Source organism: Hipposideros armiger, unplaced genomic scaffold (genome assembly GCF_001890085.2).
Source record: "Hipposideros armiger isolate ML-2016 unplaced genomic scaffold, ASM189008v1 scaffold_1, whole genome shotgun sequence".
In the NCBI taxonomy this organism is placed as follows: domain Eukaryota; kingdom Metazoa; phylum Chordata; class Mammalia; order Chiroptera; family Hipposideridae; genus Hipposideros; species Hipposideros armiger.
The window spans coordinates 9,009,795-9,033,064 of record NW_017731351.1 but is presented as its reverse complement, the minus strand read 5'-3'; the positions used below and the strand labels follow the sequence as shown (position 1 = coordinate 9,033,064).

The following is a 23,270-nucleotide window of genomic DNA, read 5'->3' as shown; positions in this document are numbered from 1 at the left end:
TAAGAGCAGCTACTGTTTCAGTTTGGAAATGCAGTATTGAAACCAATGCAATCTGACGGGGAAATCATGAGAAAGTGTCTTTTGTGGGACAAGGGCAGTAGGTACTGAATTATTCACCAATTCATTTCTCAGGACTTCACACCAGTGAAAAGAAGGAATTAGCTGGTGAGGAACAAATGGTAGCGACCTAGGGAGAAAGTAATTTGGTCAGCATAAAATTTGGATAGCCATGAAGTTGATTAATGCTTCCTCGACTTTTGGAAGGCAGGCTGGTGTAAGGAGCGTAGTCATTCATGTCTCAGAAGCGGACAAGGATCCCAGCCGTCTGGGATGCTCTCAGAGCAAGTATGTCTGGTTATGCAGCTACATGTAAGGAGGAATTTTCAAACTAAAAGACTGCAAACATGTGTGAAGGGAAACTGAACAGTAAGAGAAGAAAAGTGACATTAAGAGTGCACCTCACTGCTCTCTCTGAGGTCTCCTGCCTCTGAAAGAGGCATCCCAGGAGACTCAAAAGTGACTGAAAGTGGAACTGCTGGATCATCACACATGATTTCTGACTAATCACGAGGAAGGGAGAAACACGAAAACACTGGCAATGGGCAAATTTGGTTATGTTGTGTAAAGATTCCTGATAGGACAGACCAGTTTAATTAATATTTTGAAAAGAACAGCTGACTGCTAGAAACCAGATGGATTCATTAGGAAGACATTTACACTATTTTTGATTCTTTATTTACAATCTTGTCATGTTAAGGATGTACAGTAATGACCTGGAGAGAGAGATGCTGAAAGCAAGACCCCCGAGTTTTCAAGCACCTGGAGCTGAGATGTTATGGAAGCAATCAGTGGATGAAATCAATGTCTAAAGACATACCAGTGGGAAGGGAATAAAGGAACAAATTTATTTAGAAAATATCATGTGACATGACTCTCACAACAACTCCGTGAGGGAGATAGTGTACATATTTAAAGTTGAGAAAATTAAGTGTCATAGGGAATTGTTCACCCAAGTGGGGCCATTCGGCTGGTAGTGGAAAAATGGATGCAAATCTACAGCTCACTACTTCAAAACTGTGGACAGGCTTGAACCAGCCCAGCTTACACTTTGAAAGATGTGGCTAAAAGGGTAAGTGAAAAAGCATGCACTTTAAGACACACATTTTAAAACATCCAACTACATAAAAAGAGGAAAGGTATTGTTTAATAGCCACGCATTTTGTGTGAGAATACACAGAGGTTCATTCATTCATTCATTCATTCATCCACCCATTCAACAATTACCTATCAAACTTTTATTATCCATCAAGTTCTATTCTAAGCATTCAAGATAAAATAATGAGCAAAACAGATAAAAATTTCTGGCATCTACCTCTAGAGAAGAGCCAGTTAAACATTATAAATACTAAAATATATAACGGATAAAAACTGAATTATATGTTAAGGAGGAAAAATAAAGCAGGAAACAGATACAGAAAGTTTGGGGACGAGGCTTACTATTTCAGATAGAGCATCTGAAAAGCCCTCCCAAGGAAAAGACTCCTGGGTAACGACGTGAAGGAGTTGAGAAAGGGAATCAAACAGGTATCTGTGGAATAAAACTTCAAGGAGAGACAAGCTAGTACAAAGTACCTAAGTTGGAAGTGTTTGCAGAATGCCTGAAGGATGCTGGGAAGTCAGCGCGGTGGAAACTGGACTGAGTTGGGGAGAGGGGTGGCGGGTGGTAGGAGACAAGAGCAGAGTCAGGCTGCATCGCATAGGTGGGCAGGCGTAGAGGGTCAGTTATGTGCCAGGCAAATTAATGCCGACAGAACGCCACGGGGGACGACAGCCGTCCTTCTAACAGGATCAGAGCGGGGTATCCTCGTTAAGTCAGTGGAAAACTTCAAAGTCAAGGGAAGAAGCCAAGAAAAAGCCACAGAGCAAGCTGCAGTGCGAAGACCAGGGAGAGTGGACAGAGCGAGGCACCCAATGGGTGCTCCATAGCTACTGGCTGATGAGCGAGCTGATAAGTAAACAACTTCTATCCATCTCTCATTGGCGCCACTGCTGAGCCACAGCGGAGGCCACAGGAAAGCCCTGTGCAGCAGGGGCCACCATTACCCGAAGAGCTCTGGCCTTGGCCCCGGCTCCCAGGAGCTGGTCTCGGTGCCTCTGGAACACCTGGCCTGATGAGAGTGCCGTGTCTCAGATGGGGCCTTGGCCACACCAGATGGTCTCTGTGGGCCACTCAGCCGCAGCTGCACCTTCAGAGCCACCGGGGACCCAGGCGAACCACCTGGGCAGTCAGTCACGTCTGTGTGACCATGACCCAGCAAAGCTCTGGACCGAGGTGTGGGGGAGCCTCCTAGGGGTCAATACTCCACGCAGATCGTCATGCTGTTGCTGGAAGAAGCTGTGTGCTCCCCGCTGGAGGGGGACACGTGGGAGGTCATGCTTGGAGTCCGCCTCCTGCACCCCTCCCTCGGCCAGCTTCAGTCTCTATCCTGTCACTGCTGTAAATCAGAACCAGGATAATAGTGACCAGTGGGTCCTTCTAATGATCGATCAAAACTAAAGATAATCCTGGGAACCCTAAAACCTGTTTGCAGAAGTGAAGGTGATTGGTGGACCCCTGTCACAAATATCCAGCTCATAATGGCCACTGATGCAGGGCCAGCCAGGCAGGGAAGTATGTGATGATGATATTAGGAATAACGTCAGGGCACATGAAATTTTAGCACAGTTTCTCAGAAAACCTAACAGTGTCTGTGACTTATTTTAATGGAATAATGAAAGTATGTTTAATGACTTGCTCATTCAATTAAAAGGCTGGCACATCAAATAATAAGCATTCTCTTCAGAGACCTTTCCCTCACCAGGGAGATGGGAAGGTGTCTCCTGCTTAGCAGAGGTAGGGATTCTGTGATGTTCTCGGTGGACAGAAAATGGACAATGGCTTTTAACTCTGACTGAAGAAACCCAGAGAGTGGTTCATCAGCCTGAGTCAGGATCAGTGGGATGAAGGGGGCCAGGTGGCGTCTACAGTTCAGATGTGCAGACACCGCAGGCTTCTGCAGTGCCCATGGTGGCGCCCAGCACGGTTGGCATGTGACCCTCAGAGATTCCAGAGAGTGAACTCAAGTCCGAGGACACAAGATCACAGCTGCCACATCTGAAACTCAGTATGTGTGCACTGTGACAACACGTCTTCCTGGGTTGCTGGGTCTAGCTGTTTTAATTTTGTGGGTAGAAGTGAGACACCGACGCATCATTTAGGAAGCAGACGATAGACCCACTCATTGTGCAGAGAGCAAACGAGTGACTCGCAGGGACTGGTCCGGGAATCATTTCAGCTAAACAAAGACAAGTTTTCTTGTGATCAGAGCTCTGCATTGCCTGAGCATGGTACTAAATTAAGTTCCCCCCATGGTGAAAGCTCTTCATGCATGGGCTAAAAATCTTTTTGTATGGTAATCACAGAACGGATTTGAGCTGTATTAGTTTGCTTGGCTTAACTGCTATATTAAATAAACCCAAATGCATATAAAGGAGAAAACGCAGAATAAGTTTATTTCTCCCTCACGCTATATAACCTTTTAATGTACTGAAGAGGTGGCTGCTTTTACCTCGTCCTGACTCAGAAAACTGTATCCACTTATCTTACAGCTCTGCCATCCCTAGAACATTCTGATCTCTGCATCGGAATAGGCAGGAAGCACGAGAGAGTGTGGGGGGGACACTTCTCCTTCCCAAAGTCTTGGTCCTTGGAGAACAGATGGCACGTCCACTCAGATTCCACTGTGTAGAGCCCAGTCGTCTCGCTCCGCCTACCTGTGAGGCAGCGGGGACAGCAAGCTGGCAGAGGCTCAGAAAGGAGCGGGGAAACACGCTGTCCTGAGGAGCTGGCAGCGTTTGACCCCCCCAGATCGCCATCCATACTGTCTTGTCTCCCATGAGCACTTTCCACATGGTTCCGAGCACAATGCAGTGGGGGTATCGCTGCGTAGTGCCCACGGATTTACCAAGGGGAAGTCATGGAGGCTAAAGCTTCTTTCTTTGGGTTTCTCCAAATTAGAGAACTAATTTGGCAGGGATTTGGAAAAGTGCTTCAAGATATTCTATTGTTCAAGAGAGAGGAATGAGAAGTAAATTGCAGATGAGTTAGATAAATTATGATCTATTCTGGCAGCCTTGTCCCAAAGGGTCTAAAGATATCCGCATTGGTCTGGAAGGGGTGTCTGCAATGGTATTCTAAGGACTTAAACTTGCTCTTGTATGCATAGAAATGTTTTTAAATGCCTCAGATTAAAATATAAATCTTTTATTTATCTAACTGTGACTGCCACCAAGTGGAGTAGAAATTAATAAGGTAATAGAATCAGAATTGGTTGTGACATGGACTTTTAATAAATGGTTTATTTAATAAATAATATAGGCATACCTTGTTCTACTGCAATTCTCTTTATTCTGCAACACAGATGTTGCAGTTTTTGCAAATTGAAAGCAAAAAGATTACGACTCGCTTTATTGCGGTGGTCTGAAACCAAACCTGTAACATCTCTGAGGTAGGCCTGTAAATATTAGGTAGAACTTGGTGGACAAAGAAAAACTCCTGTTTTGGGTTTATGCACAGCAACCACTGATAAATAACAGTGAGGAACGTGATGTAATAATGGATCATTTAGAGACCTATGAGTTTTAGTGGATTATAAATTCCATGGAGCCATCAATTTGCTGCAAAAACAAAAAACAAAAGCCAGAGCACATTTACTAAGCATTAGCAGAAATAAAGCATTTTCTCGAGGAAATAGGTAGGAATGCTGCCCTCTGATCAGGGCATGTGTGGGAAAGCTTTAATTTTGAGGCCACATTTCAAGAAGGATATTGGCAAATGCAATATATCCTGAAGAATGACTGGAACCCTAATGGTCTGGAATCCACCTCATGAATAGTAGTTGAATGAATTGAACATGTTTAGAGTAGAAACGGAAATGATTATCAGAGGGTTTTCCTTGTGAACGAGAGATTACCTCTAATCCCGCCTTCTCCAGCCACACTGCTGGGTGGATGTCACCTTGCCTCAGTGTAATGTTGTTCTATTATTATGTTTGGGTTATTGTTGCATTATTAATATTAATGTTATAAACTTTATTGTTAGAATAATTAATCATACCAATAGTAGCAGATGTAGATTGTCATATAGGCAAGATGCCCGCCCGTTTCCTGGACTCCCTCGCATATTGCGAACAACTCCCAGAAGGCAAGCATTACTATCCCCATGCGCCACATGACCTTACTGGAGATGCAGAAAGGGCACAGGGTGCACACGTGGGCACACTGCTAGGGAGTGCTAGGACTTGGATGGGAGCCAAGAAGTACCGACTACAGAGTTCTAACCACCGTGACGTTGCCACTGAGAAGTGGATTATGTTTTAGAAATTATATACAAATCTTACATTATCAGCCTCATAAGGGAATTCAATGGCCAAACTGGAAGTAACCAAGGGGAAAATGGGTCCCCAATTGTCAGGCAGATAATTTAGAAATTCTACACTAATTGAAATTTTACAATAGATGATTACCAATGTGTCTTTAACTTTTAATGTTTTATTATTTGATTAAGTATATAATTTTGCCTTTTCATTCTCCAGTCAGCTGGACAGCTGGCCTTGGAAAGAAGTGGAACTTCCTTCCAATTGCAAGCATTAGCACAAGCGAATTTCATTATGTGACTGGAAATTTTAATGGTTGCCAGGTTTTTGTTCTTGCCATTTCTTCCAGAAAAATATCTGCCCGTAATCTCCTCCCACATTCCATCACCCTTTTAAGAGCCTTCTAACTTTTCCTCTTCTCTGTAAAAGCTTCCTTGATTCCCCAGGTGTGATGGTTAACGTTATGTGTCAACTTGACCAGACAGTGGAGACCAGCTATTTGGACCAACACTAGTCTAGACTTCATTGTAAATCTGTAGATGTGATTGATATTTACAATCAATGGACTTTAAATAAAGCAAATTAGCCCCCATATTGTGCATGGGGCCTCATCCAATCAGCTGAAAGCCTTAAGAGCAAAACCTGCAAGTTCCCCCAGAGGGAGTTCTGCCTCCACGTAGCAACACGGACATTTCTGCCTGAGTCTCCAGGCTTCAGTGGGCAGTACAGCTCTTACCTGGCCCCCCCGCTGCAGGCTTGCCCCACAGCTCATAATGGGGCACACCTACCTCCCACTGGTCCTGTCCGTTGCTGGAGAGCCCTGACTGTACACCAGGGGACAGTTCCTCTCTCCCTCCTCTGGACTCTGCCGCCCTGCCTCCTGTTTTGTTTTTATTAACCACTCCTCTATCAAGGTAAATTTGGTTGTTTTTCCTTTTTTTAAAAAAAAGGCTTCCTTTTACTGTTTCACCTGTATATTGAATCTTCTCCAAATCACACCCAAACCTGGGCTCAAAAATGGTCTCCCATGCCATACATATTTCAAAAAAAAAGTGAAGTGGCAGAGGCTAATTACATCCATGGTTCAGGTCTCACTGGACTTTAGAAGGGATCTCAGTTCACTCGCCCACCCAGACTGCCACACAGAGGAAGAGCCTGCATTCTCTGACAGATGAATGAAACAAAGCAATATTATGCTTCAGTATATACTGTTATTTATATACAGTGCTGTGAATATCAGTAAAATTGAGACGCCACCACACACACACACACACACACACACACACAGATACCCAGGAAAATATGACATATAATCAAGAGGAGAGACAGTGTTTTAAAATATAAGCACATATAACCCAGTTATTGGAATTAGCAAACAAGTACTTCGCACTAATTATTAAAATATATTTTTTAAATTATAGGAAAAAGTTGACCTAATAGATAATGTATTTCAGAAGAGAAGTGGAAACTAAGAATGAAATGAATGAAAATTCTAGAATTAAAAAAATACATATTCTTTAAAAAAATTATACACACACAAACACACATTCATATACACACGTGAGATACAATGTAGACTAGACATTGAAAAACAAAGATTAGTAAACTTGAAGATAATTCATCAGTTTCTTCCAAAATAAAGCAGAGAGAGAAGAAATATTCAAAACAGAACAAAACAGCTGCAGATAAAGTATCAGTAACCTGTGGGATGTTCTCAAGGCTGAACTTACATGTAATTGGAGTTTCAAAAGAAGAGAGGAGTAGAGAATATACTTGAAACAAGGGTTGAATTTCTCTAAATTTCACAAAAATAACCCCCAATCCATGCAGCTCAGCCATCCTGAAGTGGCACAAACGCAAGCAAACCAACCAGAACAAATCACAGTCACATTGCTGAGGCACAAAGCAAACCACCTTAAACAGAAAAAGAAAACAGCTGCATTTAAACACAACACAATAAAATAAATAAATAAGCATGCAACAATGGCCAACTTACAGAGTCCAGGAAATGATGGGAAAATCTTTAAAGTGTATTGCTATTAGCAGGCAAGGAACAATATAAAAGATGATGACTTTTTTACTAAAAATATCGCTGCATTTAAAGAGTAATTTAGAGGTTTCCTTTCAAAACCAGAGATCATGCTGGAGAGGAGTTTCCGCATTTCCTTCCCTGGAATCTCACGTGGGTCAGCTGTTGTCAGGATGAGGATGGCAAAGCCACCAAGCGAAGTTCCTCATCAGTGTCCCTAGTCCTTTGTCTCCTCCAGGCAGGTGCTGCCCAGTGTCCCCCAAAGGCACTCAGGGAAGCCCTCCCACTGGGCCACCCCACCACCCTCTATGGACAGAGCCCCACAGCTGGCAGCTGGCACAGCAACCATGTGTGCAGGGCCCAGGCCCCTCATCACACAGCAGGCGGTTCAGGTGCCCTTTGGAGCTGGCAGGCAATGCGGCACAGCTGGCAGAATTGCCATGGGCCGAAAATGTGACCAAGGATCCGGTGTCAATGTTATTATAACATTAGTATCACCAGCTTTTACTAATTTTGAAGCTTAAAATAAAATGTAGTAAATAATGTTAAGATTTCTCATGTTAAATATTGTTTCAGGAATTGCAGTTTCTCGGAATATAAACTTCAGCCCAATGGAAGGAAGAATTTGGGGGGAAGCAATACCAGGGAAGAAAGGAAGTTATTACAGAAACCTTCATATTCATGAAGAGTGACTTTGCGTTGTTACTTAGTGGCGGTAACAAAAAGACCTCTCTGTCACTCTCTCTTCTCTTTAAAACACAATTGAAATATATGTCATGCAATTACAGAGAAAACCGCCTCTAGATATCATTACGTGACTGTTGCCAAAGTAGCATGCAAGCAGGAAGTACCCCAGAAAAATGAAAGGGAGGACTATCTAGATCTTGGGTGATCAAAGAAAGTGTCCTAAAGGAAAAAATGTCACAAGCGAAGCCTTGGGGACAGGAACGTGCAGAAAAGGGTCACAGAAACCAAGGCTCTAGCTTGCATATGGGAGTACTGCTGAAAAGTGTAAAGACGGAATGAATTTAGGTTGCTCAAGAGTGAGATGATGTCAATAAAAGTTACAAGTTCATCTCTCAGGATAGCAGTCATTTAAAATTGTGAAGCAGGGGACTAATACAATGAAAGTGATGCTGTGAAGAGAACAAGCTAGAGATGGCCTCCACCATGGGCTGAGACAGCAGAGATTCCCACTGGGTGCCTCCCTCTATCAACAGTGAACACATTGGTGGGCCGGCCGAGTGGTGCGTTGGTTAGGAGTTGGCTTGGGACGCCAGCCCTGAGCAGCAGGCCCTGGTTCAGATCCCACATGCAGGCCAGTGACGCTGCACCCTCTTCAGCTAAGATGGTGAACAACAGCTCAACCTGGAGCTGGGCTGCCGTGAGCCGCCGTGAGCGGCTGTCCAATGGCCAGCGAGCGACTGCCTCACCTGGGAAGAGCACAGTGATAATACCAACATGGGCCAGTGAAGTGACGTCCTCCACAACTAGACTGAAGATTCCCCCACGCTGTTCCCCTCCCTCAATTCCCCAATTTAAAAAAAAAAACAGTGAACACATCAGTAGTTAAGATTTGCATCAGAGCATTGATGGCAAACTCTGCAGAATCAGTTCATCGTGAAACTATTATAGAAAGAAAAATAAGTAAATTCCATTGTAGGACTCTATGGAGTTCAACTCACAGGTGTAAGCCACAGCAGGGAACCCTGACTGTAGAAACAAACTTTCCGCATGAACGTATTGGCTGAGAAAACATTTTGCATCAACCTGACCCATCTAAGATGGAGGCACTCACAGATGGACACGATCTAGCTTCCATGACACAGAGACACACAGCACATCATCTCCACAGCTGAATTCATAAGGGATGTATTTTTCAGGAAAATCATGAGAAGCCATGATAACTCTGTCAGCGTCCTCTGGGACAAACCACCTTTTTGGTCACCTTTCAGTGAGGCAGCCTAACCAGGAAGCAAGTCTAAGGCTGCCCAGGGTGCAGCTCTGTGAGACAGACACCAGTACATGCTTGCTTTCCTGATGTATCAATAAACGTCAGCTGTTTGCCAGCTTAATGTTTCTGTTATTCTTTATCTCTGCTGATGAAAAAGTAGCCAGCATTCACACTAGAACGATTTTCTCAGCATTATGCCCCACCAGAGTACAATGTAGCATTATTTTTTCTCCTAACCATAGTGAGGTTTTTTTAGAACATTTAAAATCATATCTCTGTACAGAATTCACATACCAGTTGGTAAATGAGGTTGGAAGTGTGACAAATTGTATTTGTTCTATGAGAACAAATGTCAGATGTTATAAACCTTATGTCTCATATAACAAATAATGCAAAGATAGAAAAAAAACATTTGCAAATGATTTCCTTACTTTTTCAACATCACTCCAATGCAACTACATGATGACATTATGATAGCTCACATCATTTCCTTTTCCTTCTTATCAACAAAAAAATTTTAAAAATAAATGTATTAAGTAATCGCAGTTTGGCCACATCCCTGCCCTCGCAGTTAAAAGTCCAGGTAGGATGCCCAGGCCAAAGAATTATGGGAATAGAAGAACTAAAAGAAATAAAACAAAATAAACCAAACAAAAACACTTGACTCTAGAGCAACCAAGGAACGCTTCCCAGGAAAGTTGACTGTTGGGTCATAAAAGATGAAGCACCACAATGAGGAAAAGATTGAGTAGAAAAAAAGAGCATATGTGTATAAAGGCAGAGAGAGCTTCCTTTATGACATATTTTTATATAGAAAACATGAAGTTTGTCTAAAATGTCGCATTTGAGTGTAGCTTAACTGAAAGCAATACAGTTATTTCTTTGACCTAAAAATACCCTGACAGTGTCTGCTGATCGGCAAGTACCAGGCACATCACTAGGAGGGTTTGTCCAGGGGAGGGAGGCGTTTCACAAATGGAGTTGGAAAATGGGAGAAACAATTTACTATGGTAGGTTTGCAGATGTATTTTGAAGAATAGTTTCTTAAGACGTATTTTATAATTGAAAATTAAAAGGAAATGTAATACATGCTTTGTCTTAATGTTGATCAATTGTTCTTGACAGAGTAGGACAGGTGGCTTATGTTTCTGGCCTGATCAGACGGCTGTCCCAGTAAGGATATTCACATTTCCTTTTATTTAAGCTCTTCTTAAACAACTTAATACCTTTTTGATGCTAATACTGTTTTCTAATTGTGGCCCTTCAATCATATTTGTCTGCTTTAATAGTTTTACATTTATTTTAAATATATAATATTTACATTTTCAATTTATATATAACAATTTATATAACTTATACATACTCTATATATAATATTTATATGTTTAATACGTTTTATGCCTATTAAGGCATTCCTACAAATGATAGGAAAGCCATTATAATCCTTTTGCTCTTTATCACTGACATATTGCACTGAGAACGACTGTGTTTTAGTATAAAATCTTCATTTCTCTAACGAGGGTACATACTTTATATGTATGTGTGTGTGCATCTCTATGTGTACATGAGTGAGTAAACTGACACACACACACCACCATTTTTGTAAATATAGGTTGCCATTTGAGTCCAGTGTCTCTACATTTTGCTTTATCTTCAGCAACTACAAGGAGTGGGGAGATGCTTGCGCCTAGTTTAGAAAATGAACTGGGTGATTTAGCAAGAAAAATTTGTTCTCTGCTATTGAGACTAAGATCAGTGAGAGTTGTGCAGTTTATGGCGATTTGTTGTCAACGAGAAACCACGTGCGTGCTTTCTGCATGAAAGGACACAATAACTGCACTCATGAGTGGTTTACTTAGTGTGGCCACAAGCTCAGAGAAAGGGACGGTCATTTGCAAAGACAGCCCCCGTAAGCCTTCGGCTCCCACTTAGTGGGCATCGGGTCACTAGCGGGTCATGCCTGAATCTTGGGGGGTACTTGCATTTCCCTGGCAGTGTGTCAGGCTCCATCCCAACACAGCAACAAGGAATTCTTCATAGTGGACAATCCAACTAGCACCTAGCCAGGCCTCCACGGGGCAGATTTAAGCACGTCTGTGCATCAGGCCTCTGCACAGTCCCCCGACCACCCAGATGTCCTTCACTCACAGAGCCAGGGCCTGTGCGAGTTTGCAAGAGGTGTTCAGATGGAGTAATGCCACTGACAGTGAGAAGACACAGGCACAGAAACTGCAAACCAGGGCAGGTCAATGGGCCATGCAGCTGGCATGGGGTTTGCCAATAGTACCGAAAAACCTAAGATCAGATGGTTAGATACAGTCATAAATGTAACAGTAAAAAGTCACCTGACTTGCAATACTCTATTGCAGAGTAAAATCTGTTTTTACGTCACATAGTGATAGACTTGGATCAAGTTAAATATAGTTATTATGTAAATACTGAATATAGAACTAAATATTTAAAATAGCAACCCTTCCTATAATGCAATTCCAGAAAATAAATCATGAACTTTTAATTACCTATGTTTATTATATATACCCAAGTTTTGATGCATTTCAGAATTGTGAGAAACCAGGGAGGCTGCTTAATAAAAACTTAAGAATTTGTTGAAACAAAACAGCCTTTGAAGACTTTCACTCAAGATTTATGACCTAGGTGTTGTACAGATATTGCTTGAATTTCATTATTTCTTCCTTTTGTAAAATACGCAATATTTACATGTGCTTCAAATTTCACAGGTCAGTAATCCACACATACAAAAATCATACTGATGCAAATAAAAAGCACCTTTAAATATAATTACCATATTATATAAAATAGTGACAACCTATATTTTTTATTTTTCCATAATACAATTATGGAAATAAACCAGGTAAAAGTGGATTTTTTAGATTATGTTTTTAACAGCTAATGTGTTTTTGATTATGAAGTGACAATTTTCAAAAGCAATAGACCTTTGACATAATTACAGAATAATAGCAGGTGTTCGGCCAAGGTATGCTGTGAGTAAACCTGTTAGATGCATTGACACTGGAAAGCTGTTAGATAAGAATAAATGTAAGACAAATGAAATCTCAATATAAACTGGGAGTACAGCAGCATAAGGAATTTATTCTTTTTTTTTTTTTTTTTATTGGGGAACTGGGGGAGGGGAACAGTGTTGGGGAATTGGGGAAGGGGACCAGCCAATTTTTTTTTTTTTTTTAGCTGAGCCATCCTGCTACCTGTTGGCAGTTCAGCTCGGGCATCGAACTGCTATTGCTCAGAGCTCACACTCTTGAGCGAGCTCTTAACCAACTGAGCCACTTGGTCGGCCCAAGGAATCTATTCTTGACACCACCCACTGACCAGCAAAGCCTCAGAGCAGTATGAGCACTCAGCTATTTGAGTGCCTGTAATTTTTTTTTTTTATCTATACACAATTCCAGATTTTAATAATTAGGAAGGTGGAGAAGCAACAACTGCTGGCTGCAGGGCACCCACCCCACCTGTAAATCAGAGACGATGCCAGAACCGGGGCCCCGTCACGCTGGCCCGGGGGTATCTGTGAGCAGGAAGAGCGGCCACAGCTGGCTACTCTTCTCCTCTCGTAAGCAGCTTCCAAACTCAAGTCATATGACTGATGGAAGACGGCTCACATGTGCAGAATCCTAGCCATCAAGGTACCTCGTTTACCTTTCCAGGCTTCACGGCACAAGATGGCACGCCAGGTGAGAGCCCTTCTAACCTGCGAGCCTCAGTTCACATCTCGGCTATGCAGAGGACCACAGGCTTCTTCCCACGTTTAATCTCTGCAACAGCAACAACAGCATGTTCCAACTGAAAATATCGCCACCATGCCTCCTAAAATAACAACATTATCACACTCTTTCTAAAAGGAAAGGAAAGACGCACTTTCCCTCAGTCACTGCATTTATCTCTGGATAATATTCATTTCCTTATACTCGAGTCACAATTCCATATTGATATCTCCATCTTGGGGGCCCAATTATGAAAGTTACCCAACACAGCATATAGAGATTCTATACTACACCTCAGCTCTCTGTACTGTTTACTCTTCTCTCTCTCTCTCTCCCTCTCTCTCTCTCTCTCTCTCTCTCTCTCTCACACACACTCACACACACACACACACACACACACACACACACACACACACACACACTTGTATCTTAGAGAGGAAGAAATATATGTGACTCTCACAGGTATCTCCTATACACCTTGGTTTTTCATCCTGTCACAAGGTCACAGGATGAAAAACATTGTTATTTATAATTTCCTTTCTCCATTAGAAGTACATTTTCCTCCCTTCCTCAAATATAAGCTGGATGAAGTTCTTTCCTTGGAGAGATAAACAAAACAGAAAATAGTTTCATGGAAACATCATACTAACTTTAAAGTTATCTTTAGCCAAAACTGGATCACCTAAACACTCAAAACCACACACGCTGTGTTAATCCTCTCACTGGTCTCTAAATCGCCAAGAACTGTGTTGACCAAGCCAGCACCTATCTCTCCACAGAAGTCCTACCTATTTCCTTTTCTTAAATTCACAATTTCTTAACAAGTCAGGAGGAAGGTTTAGGGTGTGTTTTAGGGGCCACCCCAAAAGACATGGAATTAACTCATACCCTGAGTGAAGCTGGGATTAGGTGACAGGCAGGGCCTGCCCATCACTCTGCCAGCCTCAGTTCATCAGACTTAGAGGTCACGGTGTTCCACAGGTGAAAAAGGACCTTAAAACATGGCCTTTTTAGTCTCAGGGACGCCCTGGGCGCTTGGCCGCTCCAGTGCCTACTGCTTTTCTGCTGCACTGAATGGCAACCGTCGGAATCTTTCCTCTGGAACTAGGCCCTGTCGCCTGGCTTCTTCCTTACCAATGTCTTAAAATCTGCATTGAAATTAGGGCCCCATCTCCCACTGCCACCTTGTCTGAGGACACAACCACTCCCTGTCACCAGGTGTCCTCATGTCTCGGTGAAAAAAGTCTCCTGAGAGCCCCATTGGAAAATGAGTTGGGAAGTGGTTATGCAAACAGTTCTCAATGAATCCACTGTGCCACTCCTGCTACTGGATTTACTGAGTCCTTTAACGTCCACTTGATCTAAGAATCATCTGTCTTCTCAACATGTTCTTTCTCAGCCATCACCAAATCCAGGGTCCCGTTTAACCGCCACTCGGACGACATTGCCCCCAGATGCTCAACGTTGCAGATTGAACCAAGAGTCATTAGTAAGTGCATGACATTAAAAGTCATTCCCACCTAAATTATGTTATTTTCCTTATCTAGCACCACAACACTTAATTTCCACACGTATTTCCCAGGATTATTAATATAAATTAGCGCGTCTTGAAATTCTATTGACATTGTAACTTCTGCCACAGCAAACAATAGGCTACCAGTCTCCCACCTTCCCATGGTAACCGTATCGGCACTTCACTGGGACACAACAGAGCCAGGTAATTTTCCAGATCCCAAACCTGGAAGATCATGGCTTATAACCGGCTCTGGGACCCAAGCTGTCGAGCAGCTCTCAGGTGCAGATGACAAAGATGTCTGGGGCTATTTTAAGAAGAGTGTGCTTCCCCAGTCATTGAAAACACTGGAAGAGCACGTCCCACCCTCTGCCTCCAGGAACTGCCCCTGGAGTAATGTGTCTGAACTGAGCTCACAAGGAAGCTGCTTTTGTATGAAAATCAGGGATTCAGGGCCATCGAGGTGCTATGTGAGGACAGCTGTGCTGACAAGATCAGAAAGTCCCCGTCAGAACCGGCAGCGCTAGGTCACTGCGAAATCTGAACCAGCAAAACGTGTCTCACGAGCTACTGGCTTTTTTCCTACTTTGCACCCAAATCAAGTATGTGAGCAAATCTTATTCGCAGAACCTAAGTTTTCACTGGAGTCTTTGCTGCCAGCTTGGCGTTCACCGCTTTTCTGTTGCCAGTCTCTGAATCAGAGGGAAACTGGCCAGGAAGGGCTGTTACCACACCTTGAACAAGCCGGCCTACTGGTCAACCAGCGTCCTAGACTCCACTGAAGACGTGACCCCGTCCTTTACACAGGTGCTGAGGATTAGCTGGTTGTGAGCACTGATGAGGGCTCCCACATTCCGAGTCCCTGTCATGACCCCTCTGCACGCGAATAACTTGATCCTAAGCAAATCCCTTCCCCTCACCGAACCAGCGTTTTGCTTTCATATGTGATACTGATGGTTTAGATGAGGCAATTTTTAAAGTCTCTAGCATGTGTTTTAACATATTCTAGCAGTTTTGGAACATCTGCTAAAAAGAAGAGTTCTGGGGTTTAGTGGTTTTCTACTTTTTACAACAGATTTGTTTTAGCCTGTGGAGGGAGATTGGAGAATATGTGTGTGTATTAATAAGACAATGTTAAAATTATTAAAATTTAGTAAGAGTAGAATAAACGTTAGACTATAAATTTATTAAAAGCTACAGGGGAGAAAAATAGCAAAAAGAAAGTACTCTTATGCCTCAGAAAATGAAGCAGCTTGCCTGAAGCTAAGAGGGAAAAAAACACATTTAGACACAAGGGACAAGCTTTATGAAATCACTTCAAAAACAAAGATTTTGTGCCAAAAATATGTATTTAGGAACAGAGTAATGGAAATGTGGTTGGAAATGCCGCGAAAGGCTTTGGGTGTTGGGACAATCGATGTCCCTATTTCTGAATTCCTAATCTCCACCTCTTAGTGCTCTGCCGATGAAATATTTTATAGCACTAATCATGCACCATTTTATTTCTAAGAGAGAAATAAAGCGAGCTGTCAGGATCATATGGTCTGAGTCACAGAAAATATCAGAGCCAATATGTCATTAATCAAATGACCCTAATCTTAGAGTATTCATATTTTTCTTAGAAATAAAGAAGAAACTGGGGTGGGGGATGAGGAATAGTGGAAATGGGGGAGGGCAGCAGGGGGACAGGGAAGAGGGAGGGGGAAAGGAGGATCAAAAGGCAGAAGAAAAGCAGCAACAGAAGGAGGAAAGAGGGATGGAGAGAAAGAAAACAGTGAAGGGGCGGGGGATAGAGGGAGAGGGTGAGGAGGGGGCTGGAGAATGGGAAGAGACAGTGTCACTGTCCCTTGGTGCTCCATATGCAAGTGTACTGTCACAATCAGCTGTGTTCTTCCTCTTTGCGGGGAACACTAAATGTCCCCCAGATGCAATGAAAGGCTGTTACTGCTTCCTAAATTCAAGACTGATCAAGTTTTAGTGGACAATTAAAGTATGTACACTTGGGGTGACTCATAAAATATGGTGTGTGTGTGTGTGTGCGCGCGAGAGAGAGCGAGCGAGCGAGCGAGAGAGAGAGAGAGAGAGAGAGAGAGAGAGAGAATATAAAATTAATACCACCAAAATGCAACAATTAAATCTTGAAGTTTGAAATTATCTTTCACTTGCTATAACTAGGGGCTACCATTTTAAAGCTGGAAAGAATGAACTGTGCTATAACTCATAGAATTGCTTATCAATAGTCATCAAGACACTAGTCATACATTTTAAAGGGTCAAGATTTACCATTTGATTCTTAGAACAGAGATAATAATTGGTTAAAGTCGGAATTAACTAACTCTACTCACTAAAACTAGTATAACCAGACATTCTAGAAAATTCAGTGTGTGTGGCCAAAGGAGATGGGAGAAAAAACAAACAAACAAAAAGCAAAGCTAAAAATGTTGTTTTACCTAAACTAAACTTCAAGGAAGTGTTAAGGAAATCAGGAAGAAACAGGAAGGAAATCTGGTCTCCATGGAATCTCTCCATTTAATGTTTAGCTCCCCCTGTAATACCAAATGCCACAGCTTCTTGTCAGGAGATGGCCCTGCCTCGCACAAACCCCGTCATTTCATTCTACTTGTGCAAATAAAAATATACCACTTGTGGCTGAATTAAAAATGCTAACTTTTAATATATTTCTCTATAAAATCACCCAAACGGCATTTATTCTAAGGCATTTGCCAGTTGGTTTTGGTAGTTTCTGTCTGTCTCCAGTCCTGATGAACTGAATGACATTGGTGATAGTCAGGCTACTGATTCAGGACTGAACCACAGAGCTGGCTGTCAATCATGCAGTGAATTGGGGCTTTCTCTCATCTTTGTCATTCAAGTTTCAAATGTATAATAATCTACACAAAGAAAGCCAATGATTACTAAGTCTATTTTAAATGACAAAGTATTTTCTTTGAATTCTGTGTCAGAATGAAAATGTCTTCCATTGAGTGCTCTTCTCAGCTTTTTTTAAAACTAAAAGGGCCTGGAACCTCAGAATCTCTTACTTTTATCCATAAGAAAGGGAAACAATTGAAGACTGAGGCCACTTGATATATGGTTTTTGGACAATATTTTTCCCCTATAAAATAGTAACATACATTTCTGACCAGAGGGTGTTTCTTTGCTCCCTTTTAGGTATGTTCTAAAATAGAAAATAGGGGTTGACGTTGCTCTCACGTAAGTTTGGGTTCAGAGGAGTCATGTAAGGCTCATGTGTACAAAACCCATGCTCCCTGCCCCACCATCCCTGGCACGCGCCCCTTGTCTTCATGGTTCAGAAAAGAATCTACGTGGAAGGCAGTGGGATTAAGGAATAAAGAAGAAAGGGGGTAGATGCCTTTATTTTTTTGAGCTTATGGAAGCTGCCATGAGACACTTCCTATTACTTATCTTTGGCCAAAATTTTGCCATATATCCACATTTGATTGAAAGGAGCATGAGAAATGGGGTCCCCACCCTCGTTAGCCACGTGCCCAGCCCTACGTCAGCAGTTATGTCACATTGGAAAAGAACACATCTTCCAAACATCCAGAGCTGTTTGCCATATTTTTTGTAGATTACCATAGTTTTTATTTCCCCTTTTCCCAAATCTGATCTTTAATTACATAAACGCAGAATCTCTGTTGAGAGAACATAGGAAAACCCTTGGTATTTTATGAATTTCTTTAATATTAATATGGCAGATTTTATTTATTTATTTATTTATTTATTTATTTATTTATTTATTTATTTATTTATTTATTTATTTAGCTGAGCCATCCTGCCACCTGTTGGCAGCTCAGCAGCAGCTCAGCTCGGGCTGGGAATTGAACTGTTGTTGCTCAGAGCTCACACTCTTGAGCGAGCTCTTAACCAACTGAGCCACTCGGTCGGACCAATATGGCAGATTTTAAAAGATACTGCATAGAATGTTCCTAAGTATATACATAGACACTCACATATATTATATACATATATTATCAGTTGTAGGAATGAGACCAAACCCAAGTCGGGTAAAGGGACTAAAAATACGTTGCCTTTTAATATGGCATGTTGCCATGCAATCTCAAGTACTACAACAGTTAATTATTGAAGCGCTTCAGCGACATTGGCTTTATTTGGTACACTCTCGCTCAAGAATACCACCTCCTATCTTCAGAAGGATTGTTACTTCTCTGTTGCACAAACCTCAAGCTTGGTTAGGTGATCTGCTTTTATGAGAAGGCTGAATGGAAGTGACACAGGCCAGCTCTCAGCAGAAATGCCAGGAACGTGCCATGGTCCGCCATGCTCTCTCTATTCTGCACGACCACCAGCATTGCCCAGACAGAGGTGACCCTGTCTGCCCGCGTCTGAGCAAAGACAATGACAGCAGAATTCCATTTGACAGGGAGATTCAGGGCCAGCTTTCCACTGTACTGTAATCTTGCCTGTCCTAATGTAAATCATTATGTCCAAATATCAGGATTTCTCAGAATCACTAGTCCCATTAAGCAGAGCCTTTTAGTAAAGCCACCCAGTGCTTCCTATATCACCGAGTATAAGCCAACCCCTTCATCACTTCCTTCCTGCCCTCAGGCCCACACGACCACTGGAGGGACCTCTGCCTCAGGAACGCAGCCCCAGATCTCGCTTTCTTCTCACCATCCACCACACTGGGTTTAATTTGTGGTTTACTACACTACCTCTCTTCTCGCGGGTGTCCAAGCCATGCGACAGGAAGTGCTTGTGGGCTAACTGGGGGGTAAGCAGGGGCACCATTTGCATGCAGTTCCCTGGACAGGGCACTGACTGTCACCTCAGAAGAGACAGGGAGGATACCAAGTGATGTCTATCACAGACTAAGTTTCCAAGCTTCTCAGGCAAGACTTGCCAAGGTCATCACTGGGATGAACACAGCACCCGGTCATCCATCAGCTCTGACCATTCCCGTGCAGGGTAACAGATGGAGAATCAGGGTCCCGGCGCACATGGAGCTGTCACATGTGGAGGGACACCCAGCAAGACAGCGCTGTAATGGGGGGGGGCGGGGAGCGGTAGCAAGGCCCATGGGCCACTGCGAGTGTTCCAGTGGCAGGGGGCGGCTCCAACGAGGCCTCCCGAGGGAAGAAGTCCTTCTCACCATCCTGACACCGCACCACCGCCTCTCAGTACGTGGTCAGAAACTCTCCAGAGTATAATGACAAAAGACAGGATTTAAACTTAGCTGGCAGCAGATAAGAGGGTTCGCAGAGCAAACCCGTGGTTGACCCAACCTGTGCCAGTTTACACCAGGGTTGTTCAATGAGGGGACATTTCTGATTTATGGAGATGACTTTAAGACAGATCTTGGCTCACTTCACCGTGATGCTCGCTTTACTGGGGTGGCCTGGAACCGAACCCCAGGACCACCAAGTTCTGCCTGTACCTGCCAAGCTTTTACAGTGAAAACCACAAAACAGCACACATTCTAACCTAACTGGCCGAGAAAGACAGTGCAATTTAGTGAAAATTTCAACAGGCTTTTTGTTGGTAAAAATAGGCTACCCAGTTCTAACATAAGTGTGGAAACGGCGGAGGTCCTAGAATAGGAAAAATCATCTTTAAAAGTAGAAGAGCCAGGTTGCAGGATTGCCATTGTCATAGATCAATGCCTATTGAGAAATTATACTCATGACACTGTGGTACCAGCATAAAATTAGACAAAAATATCAATGTTACAGAATGGAAAGCCGAGAAATCACAGTTTGTTTTTCAACCAAAGTGCCAAACAAATTCAGGGAATAGAAATAAAGTGTATTCTCAACAGATAATATGAAACAACAGAATAAATCTGTGGAAAAAAGGGAACTTCACTCCAACCTCCCACCTCACACAATTATCTCACAAGGGATTCCAGACATAAAAGGTGTAGGGAAAACTACAGGTTCTCTGGGAAAACACAGAACAGTGTGTCTGAGGCCACTGGGTTGACAAGGACACCTGAGGATGCAAAATGTACTATGAGCAGCTGATAAACTCTACTTCATCGAAAGTAAACATTTTAGTTCATCAAAAGACAATACTTAAGAAGTAAAAAGGAAAGTGCAGGCAGGAAGAAAATATTTCGGTATATGTATCTAAGGAATGGAATCCAGAATATATAATACAGTTAACAATGCATAAAAAGGCAACGGCCCCATAAAGCCCCCCTTGATAGCATTAGTATTCAGGGATCTGTGTATCAAAACCACCAGTTTAGAAACGCCGGAATAACTAAAATTCAAAAGACTGAAGACTCCAAGAACTGATTAGGGCACGGACTCTTCCTATTCTCCTAGGAATTTAAGATGGTTCAATCATTTACAAAGACAGCCTGAGGCTTCTTAGCCAGTTAAACATGCTGCCACCCTGTGACCTAGAAATCCCAGTTTGAGGCATTTATCCTAGAGAAATTAAGACGTGTCCACAAACAGATACGTTTGCAATGTTCACAGCAACGTGAACTAAACACTGGAAATTAACAATGACTAAATTATGTAGCAATGGAAACAACCAACCGTCCTCAACATGAGAACGAATGCATGTGGTATGTTCCTGCAATGATACACAGCTGTAAAAAGAAGCAATGCACTAGCACGTGGAACAACACAGGCGAATCTCAAAAACATCCTATTGAGCGAGTGAAGCCCAACCCAGAAAACGACCGTGGGCCTCCACTGTGTGCATATCAACAACAGGCGAAATCAACTTACAGTGATAACGACAAGAAGAACCGTTGCGTGGGCACTGGAGTGGCCTGGGTGGGAGCACTGAGGAATTCTCAGGACTGATAGAAATCTTTCTGAGTTTTATTGGGTTGTTTGTTATGTGACTACATTTGTGTCAACATTAATCCAACCGGGGGGACTTCCGATTCCTTCTATCAGGTAGAAATCTGAACAGACCGAAAAACCAACTCTTCCTCAATCCCTAAGAGAAGCAAGGCTGCCAGGCAACACCCTGGCCCCAAACTGCAGAGACAGACACGGAAAACCACTACTCACCGGAGCAGAACGTCAGGAGCCGGAACCGCTGCGGGAAGCAGTGTCAGGACGGCAGGACCTGAAACAGAATTGATCTCTGAGGCTCTGTGAGGACAGGTCTGACTTACAGCCTCCTGGGCACCCAGACATGGAGGAGTTTTACCTCCAGGAGCCTGGCCAGGTTCTCAGTAACCACCAGAGTCAAGCCACCCCCTCACCCCCTTTAGCACAGGGAGGAAAGGAGCCATTTTGAAATGTGCTGGAACCTTCCATGGTTCTAACCAGGGCTGCTCTCTGGAGAACAGTCTGACCGGAGCCTGACCCCCCTGGGGCCGAGGACACCCGACTGCAGCTGGCTCTAATGTCACATGGGGAGAAAAGGCCAGCTCCACACCCCCACCCAGCCTGTCCCAGGAAGGGGGGAGGGGGGTGAGAGGCCCTGGTAAGGTTCACAGTTCAGGGGGGCAGCTCCCCAAAGGCTAGTTATCACCCTAGGACCACAGGAGGGCTCCCCATTCCTCACATCACTGTGGCCTCTTTACGACTCTGCCTTTCCCCCCAAGTTGCCAAACACACGTCACCCGGAGGTCACAAGGTGAAAAACACGCTGAAGAGACCGAACCACGGGAGACCAGCATGGCAGGTGCTGGGATTATCGGACCAGGGATTTCTACCAAATCTGGTCAATATGCTAAGGGCTCTGATGGGAAAGCAGGCAGCGCCCAGGACACCTGGGTAATGGGCGCAGACATGGGAATTCTAAGAGGGGAGAAAAAAGGAACACTTGGCTGGGTCTCCGGTCCCAAACACAAGAGCTGGGATGCCAACAGCTCAGGGACTGAAACACCCACAGTTCTGGGATCCCCAGGAGAGATGAGGAAACAGGGAACCACTGCCCCCAAGATTGGGGAGAGCGACAGAGGAGCACAGAGAGGAACTCACCGATCAGACTCGGGCACAAAGCACCCCGGACCCAGTGCTGCCAGGACCTCAACGCGGCCTGATCTCAGCAGAAACCACCCGGAGCCCGGCCTGCTGCGATTTTATCAGAACCTGACTCACCTGGGCAGGAAGTGCGCAGTCCCAGCCAGTCCCGCCCACCCTCTCCCACCTGAGCGGGACGGAAGCAATGAGAAACACGTGTGCGGCTCACAGCCCAGAGACACAGGCTCAGTGAGACTGAGCCCTAATCAGGGGACCAGTCCCTAAAGCCTGTTCCAGCAGCCCCGGTCACCTGGTCACTGTGTCTGCTATCGGTAAATGCTGATAAGGCACACAGAGAGGCGAAACACAGAATTCGATGTCATATGAGCTTGAGTGTCAGTTGAAGGGGCTCACAGATCTTCCCCACGAGATTCCACTTCTTTATTCCAAAACTTAGAGGAAAAAACCATCAATGAATGTAGCTGAGATGAGTGATAGAGACCCCAAGTTTCTTAACTTGGGGTTCAAGCGAGCTGCTCAAGATGAAGATGCTATGTACCCTGATTATTACTACATTTGCTTTGATTTGGACGATTTTATGTATTCCTTTTAGGAAATTACTGCATTAAAAATAGACAATGACAAATTCTTAAAAATAACATGCAAGTTTATATCAGTGACTATCTCAGAGGTGGGTA

The 23,270-nt window shown here is 43.5% G+C and overlaps 1 long non-coding RNA gene across 1 annotated transcript in view; it reads right to left on the bottom strand.

Moving 5' to 3' along the window:
• Positions 1-22,666, bottom strand: part of LOC109374570 (uncharacterized) — a 96,814-nt gene extending 74,148 nt beyond the window's left edge. The window contains exons 1-2 of the long non-coding RNA XR_002122421.1: positions 22,591-22,666; positions 21,670-21,727 (exon numbers count right to left, since the gene is read on the bottom strand). This is a non-coding gene — a long non-coding RNA (uncharacterized LOC109374570). The remainder of the gene's footprint in view (positions 1-21,669; positions 21,728-22,590) is intronic.
• Positions 22,667-23,270: the final 604 nt, after the last annotated feature.